The sequence below is a fragment of the Parambassis ranga genome, chromosome 3, assembly GCF_900634625.1.
Source record: "Parambassis ranga chromosome 3, fParRan2.1, whole genome shotgun sequence".
Classification (NCBI taxonomy): Eukaryota; Metazoa; Chordata; class Actinopteri; family Ambassidae; genus Parambassis; species Parambassis ranga.
Window position 1 is genome coordinate 17,534,129 of NC_041024.1, and position 14,710 is coordinate 17,548,838.

The following is a 14,710-nucleotide window of genomic DNA, read 5'->3' on the forward strand; positions in this document are numbered from 1 at the left end:
GTCCTCTGAGCAAATGAATTTTTTTTCTGCCTGTTTTTCCTTTTTAGCTTTGCAGACACTATTTGAGATTTACTGCAAACATTTGACCACCAGCCTGGTGTATTGACTGCATTTGACAAGCGTAATCCTTTTCTTCTTTCCAGTCACTTCCATTCTACGATCAATCAGAGCATCAATGCCCTGAAGACTGCTATGAAGTGCAGAGTGTTCGATCATGAGCCAGGCACCTTGTGGACTTTCACTATAATATAGTGATTGATTCATCTTCAAAGATATCTTAAGTGGTTGGCTGGGCATGGTATATAATGCTTTTTGTTGACTGCAGCCCTTTCCCTTTACCCAGCTTGCAATCCTTTAAAACGGCAACACTAGCACACACATCAAAACTTAACCTAAGACAAATATACCGCATCACTTTTGATGTGATTCATTCCCGCTTGCCTCTTGAATTTCTCTTGTGGGACAGAACTTTGATTTGAAAAATGTTAAAGTGTTGAGTATTGTACAAACAGACGATGCTCTTTGAATCTCTTTGGAGTTTTTCCAAGACATTCCTGTTTGAAAATTGCATATTTGACCCTGAATTACAAATTGGATTAGCCTTGCAGTAACCCTGTACTTTAACGGAAAGTTGCAGCAGACCTATACTTTGACCAAACACAGAATAAGACCAAATAATAGCCTTTAAAGTTTCAGCGGAGACCAGACCGAAACCATAGGTCTGCAATACCCTAATATGTCCATTTGAGTTAGTGTGTGTTCAGGTTTGATTTACCTATTTTAGCTCTTGATCATTGCTGTGAGCTGAAGTTTAAGGCTACTGCCATGTTACTAGAAGCCAAAGAGCTGCTATTATCACATTCACCTATAGATAGAGAGTCAGCAGAGTGAGGTGTGAGGATGGTGAATGTTTTCCAGCAGGGTCACAAACCTTTTTGTTATCTAATGTCAACAAGATCAGCACATTAAAAATCCCGATCCTGAGAAAATGAAGACAACAATACAGTGAACGCTCTCTTACTGATGTGTTCATGTTTGTCTGGGAGAGGTGTGTGTGTGTGGAGGTGGCATGGAGGGAGATGGGGGTGGGAGCTTTGCAGAAGTATTAAAGGAAGTGTAGTAATTACAGCAGAGGCAGTGTCAGTGACCTCTAGATTGCACTATCTTGTCTCCTTTGTGCCTGCCTTTGCAGCCTGCTTCATTGAGTGAAATTGTATCTTTTCACTTTGGCTCTCTTAAAATGTGCATGGTATTGGGAGCCAGTGAGGCGTGATGTTTTTTTTTTTTTTTTGAGCCTTTTCTCCACCTCCTCTGACCCCTCCCTTCAGCCTCCCCCAGCTGCCCCTCTCCTCCATCCCCACTGTCTTACTGGGAGGTATTTCATGAACAGCTGGGTCCCAGGAGAGGAGAGGTTAGTGAAAGAGGCGCAATGTGTATAATTCAATGATTATCAGGTGTGTGTGTGTGCGTGTGTGTGTGTGTGGCCCTCCCCCTTCTATTGGCAGGTGTCAGGTGACAGGCAGGCCATGTCACTAGCTGTCAGCTGGCTTTCTATTGGAGCAGTCACACTGTTCACAACATTACCATAAGCTGATGAGAAAGGCCCGGGCTCGTCTCAGTGCTCACGCTCTGATCTGCTGCTCTGATGACACATGGGAGACTAAGTCAACGCCAAAGTACCAAAATCTTTTTTAAAGATCATTAATATCTTTTTTTTTCAAACCTGAACTCCCAGCACAGAAAACAGAATCAGCCAGAAAGAAATATATTTAAAAACATTATAGATACATTAAGATACTAAAGGGCTGACACATGTCAACCTTTCACAGAAATCCCCTCCAGGTCTGCTTCTTGGTGCCTCTGACTGTTTGTGAAGACAGCAAAACAAGTATGTTATGTGTTCATGTGGACAAACGCACACAATAGCTGTGTTGTTGTCACACACATTCATTACCTTTACAGATTAGAATAGCAATGAAGTTTCACAACATTTACTAGGTCGGCTTTGGTCAGATGTAACAGAATAAAAACTCCAAACATCTTAAATCATTTCATCATCTCTATCATTTTAACAGAGAGGCCATTAAGTGATTTGCAGATAGTGATACTATTAATTATTTAGTTTATGAAGCTATTATGAGTGTAGATTTATTTATTTTTAACATTTTCTATTTCTAATTCTCTGTGTGAGGATAACATTAGAACATGTACCAGTTTTCAGGGATTTAAGGATTTCTTAGTATATTATAAATAAATAAATACATGTAAAGAATATGTGTAAATGTCCTTATTGTGGCTCCATGCAGTGTTCACTTTCAGATCCCTTATGACTGACTCTCTGACCCTCAGTTTAACACGTGTTAGCCTCCACCCACATGCTTGATAATCTTGTATAAACACTGAACCAGTCTGACCATTACCAGCCACAGTAATGGGAAGATTGGTGCAGTGGTGACTCAAAGATGGTCTCCCATTTGTGCTACTTTTAGCATGCTAATTGCTATTCTCCCCCTCAGTGGGGATCCTGTTTGAGGAGGAGGGGGACACGTGAACTCTACTCAATCCTGAGCTGCTGTTGCTGGCTGTAATGTCAACATGCTGGGCCATGGGCAGCTCACATCAACTAACAGGCTCTTTACATCCAGGCTATGCTAGCCACACATTTTATAGTCACAAATAATATTTTTTTTTAGTTTGAATTAAATAATCTATTTTTTCTGCAACAACATCAATAAATATAACTATATTATATATCTGTGTTCTGTCTATACAGTTGCAGACTTTGGAAGCTAAGTCTCACACACACACACACACACACACAGAGGTTTTTAAGGGAGCATAGGTAGCAGCATCTCTGATCGATAGCATTAGCTGTGACAAAATACATAAAAAAGGAATCAATGCTAATAAAGTGAGCTCAGCCTCACAGAAAGCCTCTGTCCTGTGCAGTCACCTCCAGACTGGTGGTGTCCCTTGCCTGTTCCTTTGTGAAGCATGGATGACAATCTGTGACACATGGTCCAGGTCAGGGATCACAGCTATTAACAATTATTAATCACGCCTCCAAGAAAACAGCTGAAAAAAGAGAGAAGAGAAAAACAAGCAAACAAGTGTATGTTGTGCACTTTCATTAAATTGTTTTCATACACATGATTACTTTATTTAAGCAGTAAATGTGCAACATTAAGCCTCAGGGTCTAAAGATGATAAATTATGTTCTCTCTGCTTCTCATGATCACTGGGACTCCACTCTACATACCTGTGCTTACCTCCACACTGTAAACATGTCCCCCTCTCTTAAGTCTCAAGTATCTGTTAAACTGTGAGAACACTTGACTGCATAACTGTGCACTTAGAAAAATCTTGACATAGTTTGCCTGCAAAAAGCACAATGTCTGTTAGTCTGGTTAGAATGAACGTTGCAAAATGTAATTGTGTAAGTATTGTATTTGAAGAGAGACTCAGCTCCATCTAACTTTTATATTTGCATTTACTGTTGATATCTAGGTTGCTTGTGTATAGCTACTAGGATGTGCACATAGAGGTCGAGTTACACAAGGCGTGTTTGATTTAATCTACATTCATGGAATAAATGTTCATGGAAATTGAATGAACTCTACTCTTTTTCGTCATACTGAAAACTCATGACATTGTTTAACCCAGGATCAAATTCATGTTGTAAGGCACAAACATGCATTTGTGCATGAACCTTGTTCTGACAGTCTCACTCGAAGTCAATATTTACTAATGTATTGTGACATACAACTAATGCAGTAAGAAGTATACAAAAAAATCCTAGATAAATAAAATGTATGTAAGTCCAGAATGATAAATCGTATTATTATACATTGCGTGAAGTATATTTTCTGAAGTTTTAGTCAGAATAACATTTATCTCACTGCAGTCCTGGAGCACCAAATCTAGAAATAATTTTAAAAAAGCAGTTTTAGCTATGTGGCATGCATGTGTGTCTGTGTATCTGTTATTAAAACACACTAACAGGACTAGATTGGATGTGTTTGTGCATTCACGTGAACTGTGTCTGATTGTGATCTGGAGCACAGCGCCCCACAGTGGCCCAGCCTGGGACAGGTCTCCTCTCTTCTAACTCTCCCAGTACCTTTGTACTCTTATAACTGCATCAGCTCCGAGGTGGACAGCACATTTACATAAAGGTGCAACCACATTGCGCCTGTGATCATCACCACTGTTTATCGTTTGATCAGCTATGATTGATGATCTGTTAATACAAATCTAACTTAGCGTATTTTCCCTGCCAAGGGACCCATGAAGAGGTTCAATTACAGAGCAATCTCATTAATTCGAGAGCTTGTTACGGAGAGAGGACATCAGACTTTTTTAAAATTCTGGAATGCAGATGTGTAAGGGACATAATTAGTAGATAAGAGTCCTAATTGGATCCTGCTGTGTGGCTGCAGAGGGTGTAGCCCTTGCTATGTTTTACAAGTTCCATGGTGTGGAAGTACACTTTTTTATAAACCGCTCACACACACGCACCATCCGTCACACACAAAGTGGGAGGGAGCCCCTTGTAGCTCCTTTGTATTGTTAGTAAAAGATTAAAGCTGCAGATGTAGGATACTTAAACCTTTCCTTTTAGTTGTGTGGCAGAGAGAGAGAGAGAGAGAGAGAGAGAGAGGATTGTGTGAATATGTTTGAAATGTTTTATGTTTAAAGTTCTGGTAATAATGTTATTATTACATAATAATTTTAGATGTTATTAAATGTGTGTGTTTGTTAGGAAAGGTTCTTTTTTGCGTGGATTCAAGAATGCAGTGTGAAAACATCAAACAGTCCTGAGTTCCTGCTTCACAGCATAGTTGTAATGTTTTTATGACACAGGTTCGTTTTCCCGGCATTTTCTCCCAGGCCATGTAAAATGTCAGTGTGGTGGAAGGCTGACCACCCCCCCAGGTCCAGCCCACAGAGCCAGCTTCATTGCCCTCATTAGATCGCCATGTTGTTTAAGCATGTTTGTCTCTTGGCCTCTGTGGGGGGGGGCTTGCTTGTGTGTTTCACTCTCTTTTCTCTGAGGACAGATATGAGCCTGACAGTGCTCATCACGGTGGTCCACCCATGTCTGGAACTCCCACATGCACTTCCCCATATATTAGGAGCGGGTGCTGTACAGCAGACTGAAGGCGTAGGCCCAGAAGTGGCACAGCAGGACTAAGAAGCAAGAGCAAGGGTGGAGGAGCTGCAGCTGGGTGTGCTGAAGAGAGGGAGGAGCGGAGGGCTGGGGTGTAACCCCAACACTGGGTGGCGGATCTCTCCCAGCTGTGCCCATCTGAGGGGAAAAGAGACCCAGAGGAAGCTCCATTAGTCCCACAGCCAACCCAGGTCCTGAGTGGCCGGTGGCAGCAGCAGAGCAGAAACACACTCACCCTCTCTTCCAGCATCAGTGACCCTCCACACTCAATTACTTCTTTGGGAGAGAGGCCTATGGACAAGGACATAGCCTCTGCAGCACTGATTTATACTTTATTTACAAAAGTTCTTCTTTTCTAGGTCAGTGAAGTGAGCTTTTAGAAGAAGAGCTTTGAACCTGACAACTACTACATGTCATATCAACACAAGTCAGAATGCAAGCTAAACTTACAGTATCTGATGATCTCATTTTAGCTTTCTTCCCTGACCTGTATTAATGTACTGAGAGTGAAGCAGCTGTATCATTTGAATTTGAAGCATTTGAATTGCTAGAGAACAAAAAAAAAGTCCAGCACATTTTATAGGGAGGGATTGTGTTAACATCAAAGTTCGACATGCTCTCAGTTGTTCAGGGAGGAGCACTTCCAGCAAAGGTTGACTCATTCAAGTCAGAACCAAACTGAAGCAGAAATCTGTATTCTGAAAGATGATACACTCACTGCTGATTTTATCCCTGTCCAGAATGAGGAAAAAAAGACACAAAGACCAAACCCGAAAAGTACAAGGATGCAGATTTGTGTCTGCTCTTTGGCTTCTCTGACCTGCACCTCTTTATCTTACATCTATCTGCTCACCTTTGTGATATTGTTGTATTTTTATGTGATGCTGCCTTTTGAAAGTATGTTTTCTTCATACTAAACTTTATATTCCCAAGTCATCTGTTACAACTATTGTCCAACTTCTTCACATGCAAAGTATGTCTTTATGAAAAATATCTTGATGATCTTTTTATGGATCCTCTCTCTGTGTTTTTTGTGTAGGCAGAGCAGTTTAGCTGTCTCCCCATCTTCTTGTTTTCATTAGTCTGCTGTGCCCCTTGTTGTAGTTGATGCCACCTAGCTTGGTGTTATGCCGGTGTCTGTGTGTTAACTCAGTTTGTGTGTGTGTGTGTTTGTTTATGTGTCTCGTAAGTCTTGGCCTGGTTGCCTGCTGTGTTGCCTGTCATTCTTGCTTCCATTGACATTCAGACTGAGCAGCTGTGCCTCTTCATGTTTTTCAATTAGACATCACTTCACACCAGCCTGTTTGGAATTTAAAGGGCACACTTTCCTTGTTTACACACTCTGGAAATACTGGAAACAGAAGCTTGAGGAATTTTCTTCTGCACAAAATGTAGATATGTTCGTGTGTGTTACCTGGATAGCAAAGAATGTTTAAAAAGTTTACTGTTGTGCAGACATTCCTTGGTGATAGAAAACAAATGCACGTTGTCTTAGGAAGTTGGACTCATCTCAACAGGTGTTCTCCCTGCAGGAGCTAAGCACCCAGTACTGGGACTAAATCACCAAAAACAGGCTTGCATTTTTACAATCACAACAGAGGTGTCATTTACGTCCCCGTCACCAGGCGTGACCTGGACCCAGACTGAGCCCAGAGGAGACATGCTATTGATCCACACAGCCAAGAAAGCCAGCTGCCATTAAAGCCATGACAGTGGAACTGTACGGCATCGATCGGCACCGCCGGGGCCCCACCATATTATTTATAGAGGAGAGCTCCATCCACTACTCTCTTATGTCTGATAATTGATGGCAAGTGGGGCCTTGCTTCCTACCCTGACCCCGACAAACTGAAAGTCAGATGGATTACATCTAACACAATTATGATTGATATTATCAGATTACGCCATGCACGTCAAGGCATGCTGGGTGAGCAGAGCTGAGGTATTCACTCTTTCAGGATGTCTTGCTTAATTCCTCCAGTGGGAAAAATGGTAAGTCTGTGGTGAAGGTGCATGTGGCTGTTTGTGTGGGTTAAAGTAACTAATGACTGAGTGCATGTATAAATAGCCCCAGTGGGCAAAATAAACCTTTCAAATATAACCAATATCCTTTTGTCCATGAAGCAAATATAACACATGTATGTTACAATGTGAGCATGTGTATCAGAGCTTTCCTCTAAATATAGAATATTTATATATTATATAAAATATCCTCACAGTTGACTTTGTTTGCCCATGTTTGCTCATATTAAGGCTTATTGATTTATTTCCAGCACATTTATATAACTTCCCCAAGCGTAATGATCGGATTGAGCACCTCACATTTTCTTCCACCTCAGTACATTAACATTGTTTTATGGTTTTGTGGTTTTCTTTTTTTGGGGGGAGGTGGGATAAAAAACTTCCTCTGTCATGAGAAATGTATTTAAATATTTAGGTCAGAAACTCTTTAATCTTTAATTGAATTTTCTGCCACTACTTTCTCGCAAGAATGAATATGTTTCCTGTAATAATATTATCTTAAACTGGAGTCACAGCCTGTGAATGCAGAACCCGGAGTTCACACCTACTTTTGCATGTTTGGATTTACAGTTAATGTGAACGCATGTGTGATTGAGCTTGTCCATGCTCTTTCACTCGTCTATGAAACCTCTATTACAGACAAGGCAGGCTGAGAAAGGTACATTCAGAGAGCAGCGGCGGCCAGCAGCACAGACCCTTCCTGTCCCATCAATGACCAGCATACTGCTCTCAATCCATTTCTTTATATGCTATTATTATGAGGTTTACTTGCATTTTTCCCCTCTAAATTCAATTACTCTGAACGGCTATAATGCGATTTAGACATTGTTTATTATTCAATTACAGGACATATCTCTCTCTCTCTCAAACATGCAACGCTTGCCCTTAAAGCCCTCTTTATGGCTCAGAAGTTTCTGCATCCGGCAGAGATCATCGTGATGTGGAATTGAATTAACATGGCAGAAGGAGTTGTGGCTCCTTATGAGACTTAAATTGTAACGACAAGCTCGTTAAAATTCATTTTCCACTCTGATTGGATTTAGTGTGGTCATCATCACTTCACAGATATGTCTGTGCTTCACTCATATTTGAGAGGCAAAAGACATAAATCTTACAAATTGGTTCCTGTCTCTTCTTGTTAAAATGACAGAGATTTATGTAGCACGAGGTCCTAGCCATTTGCCTGCCCCTGCCAGCATTAGCTCCATAAAAACACCAACAAAAATGTCTCCAATAGTCACAGCAATTGTACAAAATTAAATTAAATCTGCATCTGTCTTCTGTTAGATTTTTATGTCCAATTCATTAGAAAAGCTAACATTCTTATTAGATACTGAGGGTGGGTGTGCTGCACTGTACGGCACAGACTCTTAGTGGTTTATGTGAGACTTGCAGTGCTGGCCTCCAGCTTACAGACTAAGTTTGTGTTCTCTTGTATTTTTATACTACTTCCAAACTTTGTTAAGGGCCTAGTTTGGATTTTAGGGTTCATGTGGGAGAGTAACTGTTTATGCATTAAAGGAAAATAATGTGCTTTGTGAGAGTAAGCTGTACTGCAGTACATAAAATGTGTACACATTGGTGAATCTGTGTCTCTGCGAGGCAGTGAACAGAACTGTTCCCTGTAACTCTGTGACGAAGTGGAGGAGGTGATGGGAGCAAGCCCGGCTGGCTGGCTCTCCTGTTGGTCCGGCCTGCCGCCTGAGCCAAGTGCATTTTAACACCTGGAGTCCTGGTGAGGTCCCTGCCAAGCACCACACTATAATGACTTGTTAAAGAGCACAAAAAAGGTGATTCCCTGATGAAAAGGAGAGGGGGTTGAAGGGGGCGGAGGGGTATTAAGTGTCAGCCTAACATAAAAATGTCCCATTCAAAAGATGTTGTGTGTTGTCCTCCTGTTTGCTTCTATCATCTTAATTTAATGGGCACTTCTCATTTGTGATATTTGATTTCATTTTGCACCTCAGAAAAGACAGGAGCTCCTATATGGTCAACATATGGCACATATTAGATTACTCATATATTGTGTTTTGTGTCGGCAGGATCATCTTTCTTATGCAGTGGCTTCATGCAACATATGTTCCCTCCCATTACTCATATCACAGAAGCTATTGAAGTATATCTGATATCTGATACCTTTATGTCTCCATAAAGGATCATAAAATGCATTCACATACCTAATGCTGATTAGTTTTGAGCAATCATATGTCTTTTTGTACATAAGTGTGGCAGTGGTTGGGTTAAAAAAAAAACTTTTAACATCTATTTAAACTTTTTAAGTTCCCTATGTATGCCAACATGCACAGCAGTATGAGTATTGTCAAAAAGCTGAATGCACATGGGTGGACGTTACCTTCCTCCCATTGGTGCGTTTTGGCTGCATTGCCAAATGTAAAGCTTGCTGTGTTTGGTCCCACAATGATATTGTGTGTAACACATGTGACAAAATAAACTGAAAACTTTATACTTTCATTTTATACTTTTTGGTAAGACTAGTGAGAAATGTACAGATTCTTCTTCATGTTTCTAGGTGAAGGTAAATGCATGTTTATTAAAAAGAGTTGTTTAATTGGATCAAATAATGAAGTATTGGTACCATTCTTTTCATTGTTACTTTTGGACCTGGTAAAGACATGCAATATGTTTTTGCAATATTTCATATTGGTTTTCATGTCGTTTTTAGAATTTGAATGTAAAATTATTCACTTGAAAACTGTTGTCTCTTTTTTTCAGTACAACACAATTTAACACAACCAAACAGACATTAAAAAAACATCAGACCTTCCTGGCAGCTACACTAACGCTCTGTTACAGTGCAGTGGAGCGACACAGGAGACAACAGCGTACTGGAACGACTGGCATAATACTCTGCTGAAGAGAGAAAAGTGACATCACTCTGGACACTACTGGACACCTTCCTGTTTTTACCCCTCACAAAAACCATAATGTCACTTTGTCACTCTAGTGGTGTCTCGTCTTTGTATCTCTCCTCAGGAGGAGGAAATCCATGCTGAAGGCAAACTGTGGCACTTCAAAGCAAAGTGATGACTGCAGAGAAAACACACTAAACATGAAACCTGTCATACAAGGTCCCTTTAAATTGCTGTAATAATTTTGTAAAAGAGCCAAAGAATATGTCAAAAATGATTAAATATGTACAGTATATAGAAATAATATTTACATGAACTTATTTTCACAGCTTCTTTGAGAAATAACACAATGCTACTGCGATGAAATGAATTTCCTTTCACCATGTATGTGCCATCCTAAATGAGTCATCAATTGTCTCCTGTCTCTGTCTTCATCTAAATTGTATTATAAAGTCAAAATGCAGCACAATACATCTTCAGCCCTGCTATTGTGGCACGTAATTGAACATATCAGTTCACAGAAGCTAATAAGACTTAGTTTTGTAATGTAGGGATTGTACATTGACAAACGGACTGCATTTACTTCTTTCTGCCCTGGTTATTATCAGTTACTTGTAATATAAATATGCAAATCTGCTGTTTGAACTTTACAATCCTCCGTTGAGGCTATTCATCTCCTTTAAAGTGTTCATTTACATGTGGAGAGCCACCATGCATCAAGCCGTGTCATTTTGAAAGTAAATATTAATCAATTTTGCATTGTGGGCTGCCCCGAAGCAGTGCGTAATACATGCAGTGTCTCTGCAGGGATGGATGACACAGACGCTTCTCTACTCAAACTTCAGATAACATTGAAGAGGCTGCGCTGTTCAGCACGTTTTATCATGTTAGATATACGTTTGCCCTGCCGTGGCCAGTAATAAAGCTTTTTTTAAACAGCTTTGTTTACACGGAACACAGGTTTTGCTCTCATTTTAATTGCTTTAAACACTTTTTATCCTTTAGTGGGACATCTCCTAGCTAACAGTAGAGCGTATTTGTACTCCCCTGCTTTCATAGCTGTAAATGCATTCTTTCTAATGGATGGTTACAAAGAATTTGCAGAGCCAACTGGCATGATGGCTTATTGGCAGTGGCACATGTGGTAACTGACTCTGAATCATCCATACTGTCCCACTAAGAATGACATCGCCTATTTAGGTCATAATACCCACTGAGCCACCCATGATAATCTTTCACAAACAGGCTGAAGTTTGTCTGAGTCATGCAAACTGGTCTGTTTCAGCCGGCACACTGTTAATGTTGATACTAGTCAGAACTCATTAACCTTGTTCCACTGGGCCACAGTATGACAGGAAGCTACTTCAGTTTCACTTCAGTGCAATGCATTGGAATAATGCTGTACTCATAGTGTGCATAATTTGTTTCACAGCATCATAATGTTGCGCTAATGAGCTGCCAGTGTCACGCGTTCCTATGCTGACAGTGCTTGTATCATGTTGGTAGTGTTGAAGAACTATCTCTGGCTTTGTTAAACTGAGATGTATGAAGTCATGCTTGTCTCTCTGCCTGTAGACCATAAACTTCATTAAACCTATGAGTGTTGTCACGTCTTACTTTGCGTCTTTATTTACTGTCTGTAGTGATCCCTCTTCGAGTTCTTCAGGTCCAGCAAGGATCAAATTTGTGGTTTTTCGTGCAAAGTTTCTTCTATCAGATATCTGCCATGTAATTTGGTACAGACACTTGTGTTCCACTCATATAATGAATTATTAAATTGACCAACCTGTTCTCGTTCTGCGTGTCTTGTAACATGGCAAAAACCAGTGTCAACCACAGACAGCAGCAGAAAATGCTTTCAGATTGTGTGTGAATGCAGCCAGGCTTTACACAGCAGCTGTGTTATAGTGCCACTGAAGTTTTGACATGCCATCATACTGAGTAATACTACATTAAGTCAGTCTGCACATTTTTTTTTGTGAGCCAACCTTACCAAGCAATTTGACAGGCTGAAACAACAATCTTGATAAAGCCCAGCCAAGCAGCTGAGTAAAAATGGAGCATACAGCAAATACAGCGGTCTGCTCCCCATTTCCCTAAGGGCTCCCTCCTACTCAATAGCGTCAGACACGGCAGACAAACGATGATAAAGTGATCCTCTCATGACTTTGACAGGCACGACAGACAGCAGCAGGGCTGGCCCACGCAATAATGCCAGTCAACCAGGCTCAAAGAAGAGCAATGAGACATTGCATTTCATCTGCAATGCTGCAGTCAAAGTAAACACCTACACACACAATCACGTCCCTAATTACTGTCAACAGCTTGTTAATGAATAAGGGCATAATGCTGCTTCCTGACAGGTCATGTATTCATTTATTTTTAGAATTTAAAGATTTTAAATAAAGTCTCTGTAATGGATTTATCAGATGCTTATTACAGTATTTAAGCATACAAACATGAAAGAATTAAGTTAAAAATAGTTTACACTTACTCTACTTCCATGAGGACGGATGAAAATAGAATAATGATGAGCATGGATATGCTGAGATTCGTGTGGTGTATTCACCTGGCTAAATACCAAGCTGCCTAAACATGCAAATAAAGCACCACAGCCTGTGCCCAACCCACCACAAAAGCTGCTCAGGAATGAGGACCATGGCACAAGCCCCAAGGCTTTGACTGGCCTTCAAACTTCCCAGATACCAATCTGATCAGACATCCGCCGGACGCACTGAAACCAGCAACCCAAAGGATTTGCCGCAAAAACTTCCGCTCCCAGACACCACAGGACATCCTCAGAGATCTCATGTTCATCATCCACCGGATCAGAGCTGTTTCGGCAGTAAGAGGGGGGCATTCAAGATATCAGAACGGTGGTTTGTGTCATTTTGGTGTATATTATCATTGGTGTTTGTTGATGTGGGCTAAATTCTGGAGAAAGTGCAGACTGACTGCAAAGTTTTGGAGCTTTTACCAAATTTTTGAGGTGGTTTGGTTGTGGTGTCATCTGTTTTTTTGCAGGTGAAATAAAAGCAAATGCTAAGAGTATTTTTTGTGTATACATCCTCCATTGACTGTTTAACTTGGTCTTCTGGGTCATTTTAAAACACCTGAAAGGAGTTCAACATGTTTGATTTAAAGAAGAATCAAGGCCACAATGGGAGTGGTTGAGCCAAAAGGTCAAACATGTAATATCAAGGAGACAGTGCAATTGTCTTCAGAGCACAATAGCCTCCAGCCTGCCATTTCAGCATAAACCAACCATTTCTCTGTTAATTATAGTCATACTGTGGTATTGAAGTCCAGTGTTCCTTAACATATTCTTTGTTTTGAGTCCTTTTTGTCTCAGGTAATGGAATGTCAGCTCAGTGTGATTCCCGTGTGTTGCAGAGTGTTGATCAAAGTGACCTCTGCACCCCTCTGCTCTTGCAAATCAATACACACAGTCAACAGGAGCTGACAGAGGCAGGCACAACATATAATAAATGACAATTCACCATCACAAAGGCAAGAGCATATCTGACAACTGCTGCTCATGGCAGTCATTTTCATGTGATGCCAAGCTGTTATGTCCAAAGTGGGATTCATTTTCCAGGACTGTCTCACACAGATGCTGATATTACAAGGCTGACTTGTAAGCACCTCATCCCCCAGTCATACGTTCCTGCTGAAGCTGTCCCAGCCAAGTGTTGACAGAGGCAGCGGTATTACAGTTGTATCTTTTTATTGTTGTTGTCTTTCAAAGGGAGCTTATATTGAAAGCAATTTTCCTCTTAAGGGAGCAAATTGTTCACAGAAAATTGTAACTGCCATCGCTTGGAGATGATTGGCTGCATTTTTTGGTGTTGGCAGCCAAGAATGGAAGGATTTCATATGCGGGAGGGGAGAGGAAGGGGGGAAAAAAAGGAACAGTGCATATTAAAAGATGTGTTGTGAAAAATGAGTGTGAATTTTCACACGCTCCGGATGATGAAAATGGCTGCTGTTTTACCAGGTGGAGGGGAAATAGAAATCTGTTGTGTGTATTTTGTTGTTGTGCAAAGTGGTAAAGGTGTTGTGGGGTTGGGAGATGCTGGTTTGATTATAAACTACACTGTGAGCCTATCAGAAAAACTGAGACTGGCCGTGTCCCTTCATGTTTTGCAGCTTTGTAAGGATCAAGAGGATTTGTTTGTGCTGGCAGTTCGCCCATCGCCTGAAACAGAAGAACCAAATACAGGAAAGGGACTTTTGGGTTGTATTGTGGCAACAACTGATGCCAGTGTTACATTTCTACTACTAAATTTGGGTTAAAAAATGTAAAATATTTGTTGGCAGACCTGCTTGTTTTATAGTCTTTAAGGACTCTGTTTGTAAAACAGGGAAAAAATGTAGTGATAGAAAGAATAGAATAGTGATAGAACTTACCTGTTTTACAAACACAATGTGTCTGTGGGCCTTGGACTATCCAGTGTATGTGTTACAGCACCCAAAAAAGGATGCCAAGGACAATATACAGTATATGTTAAACCATAATAATATTCCCAGGAAGAGCTTCATCTTTTTTTTGACTTCTGTCTTATCAACATCCAGTTGTCAACACATTCAGCTGATGGTTAACTAACTCCTTATTAAAAGCAAAATTCCAGCATGTCACTGTGACCTG